This window comes from Triticum aestivum, chromosome 5B (assembly GCF_018294505.1).
Source record: "Triticum aestivum cultivar Chinese Spring chromosome 5B, IWGSC CS RefSeq v2.1, whole genome shotgun sequence".
Classification (NCBI taxonomy): domain Eukaryota; kingdom Viridiplantae; phylum Streptophyta; class Magnoliopsida; order Poales; family Poaceae; genus Triticum; species Triticum aestivum.
In genome coordinates this window covers 305,262,569-305,273,265 of record NC_057807.1, presented here as the reverse complement: position 1 = coordinate 305,273,265, position 10,697 = coordinate 305,262,569, and positions in this window count along the sequence as shown.

The following is a 10,697-nucleotide window of genomic DNA, read 5'->3' as shown; positions in this document are numbered from 1 at the left end:
AAAACCACTTTTACTTGCCCTTTTGGTACTTTTGCTTATAGACGTATGCCTTTTGGTTCATGTAATGCACCTGCAACCTTTCAAAGATGCATGATGGCTATATTCTATGATTTTTGTGAAAAGATTTGTGAGGTATTCATGGATGACTTCTCCGTCTATGGATCCTCTTTTGATGATTGTTTGAGTAACCTTGATCGAGTTTTGCAGAGATGCGAAGACACTAGTCTCGTCCTGAATTGGGAGAAGTGTCACTTTATGGTTAATGAAGGCATTATCTTGGGGCACAAGATCTCCGAGAGAGGTATTAAAGTTGATAAAGCCAAAGTTGATGCTATTGAAAAGATGCCATGTCCCAAGGACATAAAAGGTATAAGAAATTTCCTTGGTCACGCCGGTTTTTATAGGAGGTTCATTAAGGACTTCTTTAAAATCTCTAGGCCTCTGACTAATTTATTGCAAAAAGATATTCCTTTTGTCTTTGATGATGATTGTGTAGAAGCATTTGAAACATTTAAGAAAGCTTTGATCACTGCACTATTGTTCAGCCACCTGATTGGAATTTACCTTTTGAAATTATGTGCGATGCTAGTGATGATGCTGCAGGTGTTGTTTTAGGGCAAAGAGTCGATAAGAAATTGAATGTTATCCAGTATGCTAGTAAGACTCTTGATACTGCCCAGAGAAATTATGCTACTACTGAAAAAGAGTTCTTAGCAGTTGTGTTTGCATGTGATAAGTTTAGACCTTATATTGTTGATTCCAAAGTTACTATTCACACTGATCATGCTGCTATTAAATATCTTATGGAAAATTAGCCTAGACTCATTAGATGGGTTCTCTTGCTCCAAGAATTTGACTTGCATATTATTGATAGAAAAGGAGCTGAGAACCCCGTTGCAGACAACTTGTCTAGGTTAGAGAATGTTCTTGATGACCCACTACCTATTAATGATAGTTTTCCTGATGAACAATTAGCGGTCATCAATGCTTCTCGTACTGCTCCTTGGTATGCTGACTATGCTAATTACATTGTTGCTAAATATATACCGCCTAGCTTCACATACCTGTCACGCCTAATATGCGATACTATCCTAAACAGACTCGAAGGTCCCACCAAGGATAGAACCGCATATTGATACGCTTTTGCAAGGTGGATATCATTACATCAACATTACGTAATAGATGGGGATACATACAAGAGGCAGACAATGCCACATGAATACAACATCACAATACATAAGAGCAACATCCGACTACGGATGTAACACAAACAGAAACTCAAACGACATCCACCCTGCTAGCCCAGGCTACCGACCTGGAACCTATCCCCTGAACAAAGAAGAAGCAGAAGAAGAACTCCAAAACAAGTAAGCATCGCTCTCGCGTCATGATCATCGCATAACATGCACCTGCAACTGTTGTTGTAGTAATCTGTGAGCCACGAGGACTCAGCAATCCCATTACCATGGGTATCAAGACTAGCAAAGCTTAATGGGTATGGAAAGGATAAGTGGTGAGGTTGCAGCAGCGACTAAGCATATATGGTAGCTAACATACGCAAATAAGAGCGAGAAGAGAGCAAACGGAATGGTCGTGAAGCTAGCAATGATCAAGAAGTGATCCTGAAACTACTTACGTCAAACATAACCCAAAACCGTGTTCACTTCCCGGAATCCACCGAAAAGAGACCATCATGGCTACACACGCGGTTGATGCATTTTCATTCGGATCTGGTGTCAAGTTATCTACAACCGGACATTAACAAATTCCCATCTGCCACATAACCGCGGGCACGGCTCTCAAAAGTTTATACCCTGCAGGGGTGTGCCAACTTAGCCCATTATAAGCTCTCACGGTCAACGAAGGATATTCCTTCTCCCAGGAAGACCCGATCAGTCTCGGAATCCCGGTTTACAAGACATTTCGACAATGGTAAAACAAAACCAGCAAAGCTGCCAAATGTGCCGACAATCCCGATAGGAGCTGCACATATCTCATTCTCAGGGCAACACCAGATAAGTCAAGCTACGAGTAAAACCAGACCTCGAGTTTCCCCGAGGTGGGCCCGCAGGCTACTCGGTTCGGACAAGCACTTAGAGAAGCACTGGCCCGGGGGGGCTAAAATAAAGATGACCCTCGGGCTGGCCGGCCCAAGGGAAAGGTATAGGTGGTGGTGAGGCAAATGGTAAAACCAAGGTTGGGCCTTGCTGGAGGGGTTTTATTCAAAGCGAACTGTCAAGGGGGTCCCATAAATCACCCAACCGCGTAAAGAACGCAAAATCCGGGAACATAACACCGGTATGACGGAAACTAGGGCGGCAAGAGTGGAACAAAACACCAGGCATAAGGCCGAGTCTTCCACCCTTTACCAAGTATATAGATGCATTAATTAAATAAGAGATATTGTGATATCCCAACATAATCTTGTCCACCATGGAGCAATCTTCAACTTCACCTGCAACTAACAACGCTATAAGAGGGGCTGAGCAAAGCGGTAACATAGCCAAACAACGGTTTGCTAGGAAGGGTGAAAAGGTTAGGGGCTGACATGGCAATTTGGGAGGCTTGAAGAACAAGTGATAGGTAGCGCAGCAACGCGATAGAACGAAGCAACTAGCATAGCAATGATAGTAGTGAGATCCAAGGTGACGGTCATCTTGCCTGAAATCCCGCTAGGAAGAAGAACAAGTCCATGAAGAAGATGAACGGGAGTAGTCGAACGAATCCTCACAATCGCAACATTACCGGAACTAAGAAGCAACACCGGAAAGAAACAAACAGCATGGTAAATGCACAAGCGTAAACATGGCATGATGCACAACAAGTATGATGCATGTCCGGTTTAATAAGGCATGGCATGGCAAACTGCAACACACAATACTACAAATTAAGTGGAACTCAATATGCAACGACTTGCATATTGACAAAAAACCACATCAATTATTTAGTTCTCTCTTGTTTATGTACCCAACAATATTAAATGTTGTTAAACATGGCAAGGGGTGAAGCATAAGAAAACTACCTATCTAGGCAAGTTTATATGAGGCCGGAACAACAAACAACAATTCCGGAAAATCCCCATGTGCATATTTTAGATTCGGTACTGTTCTGCCCTAAACCATATTTTAATGTTGTTAAACAGTAAAACAAAGTGTACCAAGTTAAACTAGGCATTTTTTGTGACACTCCAAAAATTTTGTGATTTTTGTTTTCAAAAAGAGCCTTGCCTGGTTTGAAAGAAGGTCATTTAAACCCTTCCTAAAAACCATCTTCTAAGTTTGCCCTCTCAAAAATCTTCTTTCTTGGATTTAGTTTCTTTTAAAAAAGAAAACCTTTTTGATTTTTGGTCTTTCATTTGATTTTGATCCACTCTGGTTTACCATGCCTCCTATGGTAAAACTCCCCCCCAAAAACCCCTCCTCCCACTTTGGTACAACCCAAACATTTTGTCCAAACTAATAAAATCCATTTTTGGCTTTTATTCCAATTATTTCTCCTCCCAAAATAATTCTGTCTTTTCTTTTGAGCCTAGGTGATTTGCAAAGCAAGTACCCTAATGCTTTTGATTTTTGACCTCAACTCAACACCCCTGGATAGTCCTTTGTACCCACAACCCAGAACCATCTTGATCCACTCTTCTTCTTTTCAAATATTTCAAATTTCACTCACTACAAGTTTGGACCAGAATTGCCAAATTTGGTGAAATTCATATCTACACTTCTCCAAAAAATTCCACCAAAATTCAGGCAACCTCTAGTTGCAATGAAAGACCACTCCACAAAATCAGCTCAAGGGAAAATCCCTGGATACCAGAATCATTTTGTCGAACACCTGGCATGCACTGTTTTGTTCATATTCAGTAAATTCAGAAAGTTCAGTGTCGTTTCTCCGACAGAACTTCAGTCACATGCCCACTGTGCGTTTGGCTCGATGCTCGCAGCCTGGCCTGCTTGTCCAGAGCTCCACACGCGCGCTTGGCGCCTTCCTGGCATCGGTGGCGCCCTGGCCCGCCTGCGCCGGTGTGCTTTGCGGCGGCCGAAACACCGTAACGGCCGATAGGGAGCAAAACGGCGGCTCAACGCCGTTCGGCGCCGCCCAAACCTCCTGGTGGCTCCGCGTGGCCATCTCCTTTCCAGCGCACGCATGCAGCACTATCGCCGTGGCTTGGCACGCGCAGAGCGCATTCTCTGCTGTCGACGGGCCGTGCGGCCATTCCGTCGAGGGCAGGCCGTAAACCTCCCTCCCGTGCTGAGCTGGACCCTAAAATGGCACCACTACTCCACCTAGGCGATGCTCAAGCTCCTATGCCGACCGTCCAGCCACAGCGCCGCCGTAATCAACTCGCCGGACTTATCCGTTCACGGCAACCGACTCGGGCCGGCTATATATAGCACCCCGAGCCTGCTCTCGCCCCCGCATGACTCCACCACCTCACTAGACCCCGCCTAGCCACTGGGAGAGCCTCGAGGGGCCCCTCTTCCCCGACTCCGGCCGCCCCGTTCCGCCTCGGCCTCCACCTCGATTCGCTCCGGTGAGGCCGTCTCCGACGCCCTAACTTCGTCAGCAACCCTCTCGAGCAACTAGGAGACTAACCCCCACTCCTATTTGATCCGCACAGCTCCCTCCGGCGAGATCCACGACTGCCTGAACTGTCGTCCGCCGGAGCAAGGGCCGCCGTCGACACAGTGCTCACCGGCGTACACCACCACCACCCACAGACGCGGAACGGTGCTCTGATCTCGAAGGTAACCCCCGATCACCTTGCCTCGCCGTGGATCGCCGCCGGCGACCACCGCACCTCTCGGGTGCCGTCGCGCTTTGTTTCTCCGTTTGAAATTTCAAACTCGACAGGTGGAGCCCGCCTATCAGCCTCACAGCCATTTCTTTTAAACGAAACGTTATCCTGGACTTTTCCACAGAGTCCCCTGGAAACTTTCTGTTTCATTACAGATGGGTCCTTGGACCAAAACTCTTATAACTTTTAAACAGAAAATGATTTTTGATTGATTCCTTTTCTGTCATCTTTATTTTTCTGTCTAGTTTGTTTTCATATTTATTTGAAAAATATTTGGAACACTATTCTGTACACTCACGGTATTTACGTTCCGTACATATTTTTCTTATACCGTAGATATTGGAGGAGGTGACGGAGCTGCAAACTTCACACAGTTAAACTCCGACTACTCCGAACCAGGCAAGCATGTTTGAACTCTTGATATGATGAGTGTTGTTGCATGTTTGCATTTTAGTATAGTCATGGCGTGTTTATGAACATCACTTTGAATGTTATACTTCATGCACATAAGCGAAAAGTAAGTTTCGGAAAGCATTATGTTGTTGGATACATATTTGCATAGCCATGTGTTGGCATGAGGATGGGTAAGATGGCAGTGTTGTGACATGCCAGTCTTATGCCAGATTATTTGGCTTCCGTGTCATCGTGAAACAAATCACATTTCCATTCATTCCTTCCTATACTGTCACATGTTTTCCGAAAGGAATATGGCATAGTAAGTTGCAAATCGTTTTCCTGGTACACACCAAATAGAGAGGCCGGGATGAGGGTTCCATGGCCCTGGATTAAAGCCCGTCATCCGGTCAGGGGGCATGGGTGTTTCCGGTTGGGACCGAGAGGGGGGCACCCCTTAGAGTGCGCGTATAGAAATTTGATCCCATGCTATTCGAGGTTGTGGCCTCCCTGTCTCAAAGTTTTTCTTGGACGTTGTCCAGGGTGATTCCTGGCATCGTGAGGTGAAATGGGTGTGTACTGGTTAAATGTGTTTCTACTGAAATATCGTAAACGGAACTAGTCCTTCGTGACTACGGAAATCCGTTGGCTATGGTCAGTTCATCCAAACTCTGCAGAGTCTCAAATCTTTCAATTATCTTGTACTTTGTTCAAGTACTATATTCATCTTATCTTGTCAGGTATCAGCCTCAGTGACAAAACTCCGGTGGGATTTATGTGTGATAAATCCGGTTAAAAGATTATTCTTGTGGATGGACTAATCTTGTTATTTACATTTATTACAAGCCCTGTCTGCGATGTCGCTCAGATGTCCGACGGTGGCATACCTGTTATTTACTTTTGTTATAGGCCCTGTCTGTGATGTCGCTCAGACGTCAGACGGTGGCTTATATGTTATTTACATTTGTTGCAAGCCCTGTCTGCGATGTCGCTCAGACATCCGACTATGGCATTTCTTTTACAGCCCTTTATGTGATGTCGCTCAGACGTCCGACTGTGGCATTTCTTTTAAAGCCCTTTATGTGATGTCGCTCAGACGTCCGACTGTGGCATTTCTTTTAAAGCCCTTTATGTGATGTCGCTCAAACGTCCGACTGTGGCATTTCGTTTAAGCCCTTTACGTGGTGTCGCTAAGACGCCCGACTATGGCATTTCTTTTAAGCCCTTTATGTGGTGTCGCTTAGACGCCCGACTGCGGCATGCATTTTATTTATTTACCTTTCGAGGCGTTGCTCCAGACACCCGATCGGTTTTCAGTTATTTATTTTATTTATCAAGTCCTGCAATATTATCGTTGTTATATGAGCATCATCCTTTATTCATGACGCATTCATGCATTCATTGATTATATCTTTTGTCTGAACTGTCTTGCGAGTACTTTCAAAGTACTCACCTGGCTTGTTGATTTGGCCAGATGTTGATGAAGGCGATCTCATGGATGAAGAGTTTGATAGCGAGTCCGACGCCTAGAGGAGTCCCAGTCAGTCCCGTGCGATCCTGTTTTGGTCATTGTATTATCTGCTTCCGCAACCCCCGAATAAATTCATCGAGCCTCCCCCGATGCTCGATGAGCTGCCAGTTAGGAGTCAAGTTATCCACCACTTTTTCCTCGAGCTAGTAGCATGCCAGCACACCCCTGTGTCATAACCGCCCATATGTAAGATATTGGCGAGTTTGTAATAAATTGTTGAGCAGCCTCAGCTCAACCCTGTAATATATTTGATGCTACTGGTTCTCTGTTTATCAAGCATTTGTCTACCAGAAAGGATGACTTTTTCCTATATTGGGATATAAAGATCGATTTTCTCAATATTTATTTATTGAAAAAGTCGGTCATGACAGACTTGGTAACCAGAGCCAGGCTGACTGTAGGAAGCCACTAGGAACGATCGCTAATTTAATTATTAGCATGACAGTGTTTATTCTTGTTTTTACAAAATGTAGTCATCTTTCTGACAGTCAGCATAAAAATTTATGATCTGATCACTCAGAATTTTTGCCTACTTTTGTAGATGGCCGGCAGCGACTGCGAGTCTCAAATGTTCGCCAACGTGCCAGAGAGGTTCGTCAAGCTCCTCTCCTTCATCGTTCAGGTCACGATGGGGCCATCCATGTGCCCAGTCTTCACGCTTTATCCACACAAGATCAACGACAGTCTGACCATGCACCAAGCCGCGGTGCAATTCAGGGGAGTGCGTGTTGAGATGCGCCGCTTCCATTTCTTGGGGAGAGCCATGCCTATAGAGAGGCATGCTATGCAGATGGCAGCCCGCGAGGCGATAGCTCGTCTTCGGGATGTCCTTCCTGCAATGAAGACCCGTCGCTATCGCTACCTTCCATGCCATGTGCCTTACACCTGTCACTACTCATTCTCATGCCCCAGAGGAGAGCAAGATGAGGCCTTTGAGATGCTTGTCGAGTACCTCCGAGCCCTGGAGGCAGCCTTTGACAGCATGGTGGACGACCTCGTAGCTGCCCGCATGGACTGAGTTCATGGCTGTGCTGCTAACAGGAGGGAACTCCTACACACCGCTCCACCGCTGACCTTTATCTCGTCCTTAGCTTCTCATTCGCCTACCATTCTCGCTATTGCACGTCGTCTGCCTACCACTGAGGAATTCAACCAGGCTATTGCACCCACTCCCGTTCTCGCTGCACCACTTTTGCACCCACTCCCATACGTGCTACTCCACCTATTCCGCCCACTCTTATTCAGGGTACTCCACCTACGGCACCTGCTCCATCAGCTTAGCGCAGCGTTCCTCGTCTGGAACCTATTAGCGAGGAGGAAGTTGATTCCCCAACGTCACTGCATCTCACCCTCGGCAGGCCAAGGGAGATCCTCACCATCTCCGACTGAGTACGCGTAGACGCCATGTGATGTATCGACTTGTGTAATATGTTTATATGTACATAGGTTGTGAGAAGTAGCTTGTTTGCGCATCATGTAGGATCTGGAGGAGTGCACTAGTTTAAATAACATGTCAGGATTATGTACGCATATCCTGAGTGATGTAATGTATAATTATGCCCGCGTGTAAGATATGCAATACTCCTTCTCCGTGCGCAATCGTGTGTTTCCAAAAATATCCTGGAGTTTAAAAATGTTCTTTGTGTGTGATTTTATTGACTTTTGCGACTCTCTTTCTTATCTTACGAGTTCACAAAATATATCCCCAGAGTGAAAGATGTCTCGTCCTTGGACGCGCTCCATGCCAACTCAGCCAGAAGAAAATTATGGCACACCGCAGAACCACAATTTCACTCAGGGTCAGACAAGTCAACAGGACAGTGAAACAGCTTTTACACAAGTTTGTCGTTTGTATGAACAGAGTCAGCAGCAACACCAGGAAATGATGAACCAATTCATCAATATGGGAAGTAACCATGGTCAGTATCAACCGCAATCCAAATTATCTGAGTTACAAAAGACGCGTCCTCCAACATTTTCTCATACTGACAAGCCTCTTGAGGCCGATGACTGGCTTCGAGACATGGAGAGAAAATTAATTATCGCACAGTGTTCAGACCGTGAAAAAGTATTGTATGCACTACATTATCTCACAGGAGCAGTTGCATCATGGTGGGAAAACTTCCTGCACATGCACCCCAACGAAAATGAAATCACCTGGGAAAATTTCAAAGAAGGTTTTCATGGGGCACATATTCCTAAGAGTGTCATGAAAATCAAGAAGAAAGAATTTGATGAACTCAAGCAAAGGGCCATGACAGTGTCAGAATACAACAGCCAATTCACTCTACTGTCTCGCTACGCCAATGAAGAACGCATGACCGAGAGCAAGAAGATGGAAAAATTCTTGGAAGGCCTGGCACCCGCCCTTAAGTGCCAGCTAGTTCTGCATACCCTTCCAGATTTTAAAACCACTGGTGGATAAGGCCATTACTCTGGAAAATGAGCGACGTAGCCTGGAAGATTTCCGCAAACGCAAAAGGGACCAGACTACTTTTGCTCGCAACCCCAGAAACAAGACGGAAATTCAGAAGGGTAGAACACAGAAAACCCCGACAGAAAATTCACGTCCAATCAAGAATTTCCATGCAAGAGACAAAGAGTTCACCTATCACCCAGGCGTTACCTGTTATGCTTGTGGAGAAGAAGGGCACTATGCCAAGCAGTGCCCCAAGCCATGGAGCTCAACCCCGAAGCTCAATAATGGTGGCAATATTCAGCACCAAAGCGAAGCAATTTCAACCCCAACAACAACCACCGGAAAGGTCACTTGAACCACGTGACCCGAGAGGAAGCACAGAACGCCCCAGATATCGTACTCGGTGCATACCCCGTCAACACAATACCTGCCATGGTTTTGTTTGATTCTGGAGCTTCTCACTCATTCGTTTCGAAAAGTTTTGCTTTGCAAAATAATTTTTCGATGCTTCCCTTGGAAAAATCAATGATCATCAAGTCCCCTGGAATTGAGCAAGTGACCCAGATTTACTGTCAAGGTGTGGTTATTGAATTTGAAGGATTAAAGTTTTACGCCAACCTTATTGTACTGGAAAGCAAAGGACTGGATGTCATCCTAGGAATGGATTGGTTAACCACCAACAAAGGTTTTATTGACTGCTTCAACCGTACCGTGATTCTCACACCATCACGGGAAGAAAATAAAAGTTTCAGCCAAAGAGAGATAAATACCTCGGCAACCTAGATTAAAAAAGGTGGGCGTTTCTGAGCTAAACAAGGTTCCAGTAGTATGTGAATTCCCAGATGTATTTCCAGAAGAACTACCAGGCATGCCACTGGACCGAGAGATAGAATTCAGCATTGAGCTAGCACCCGGAACCACTCCTATTTACAAGAAACCTTACAGAATGGCACCATCCGAATTGGTAGAGTTGAAGAAGCAAATAAAAGAATTGTTGGAGAAAGGATACATACGAGCCAGCTCCTCACCTTGGGGTTCTCCAATTTTATTTGCCAAGAAGAAGGATGGAACAATGAGGTTGTGTATTGATTATTGAGCTCTCAACATGGTCACAATCAAGAACAAATACCCAATGCCCCGAATAAATGATTTATTCGATCAGCTCGCACAGGCCAAAGTCTTCTCAAAAATTGACTTGAGATCAGGATACCACCAATTAAAAGTACGAACAGAAGATATTCCCAAGACCGACTTCACCTCCAGATATGGGATGTATGAGTTCACAGTGATGCCATTTGGGCTAACCAACGCCCCCGCATATTTTGTTCACCTCATGAACAAAGTATTTATGAAGTATATGGACAAGTTTGTTGTGGTATTCATCGATGATATTCTGATATATTCCAAAACACCAGAAGAGCACGCCGAACATCTCAGGATTGTACTCGGAGAACTTAGGAAACATCAAATGTACGCCAAATTCAGCAAATGTGAATTTTGGCTAAGGCAGGTGGGTTTTCTGGGCCACGTGCTAACCCCAGAAGGTATTGCAGTAGACC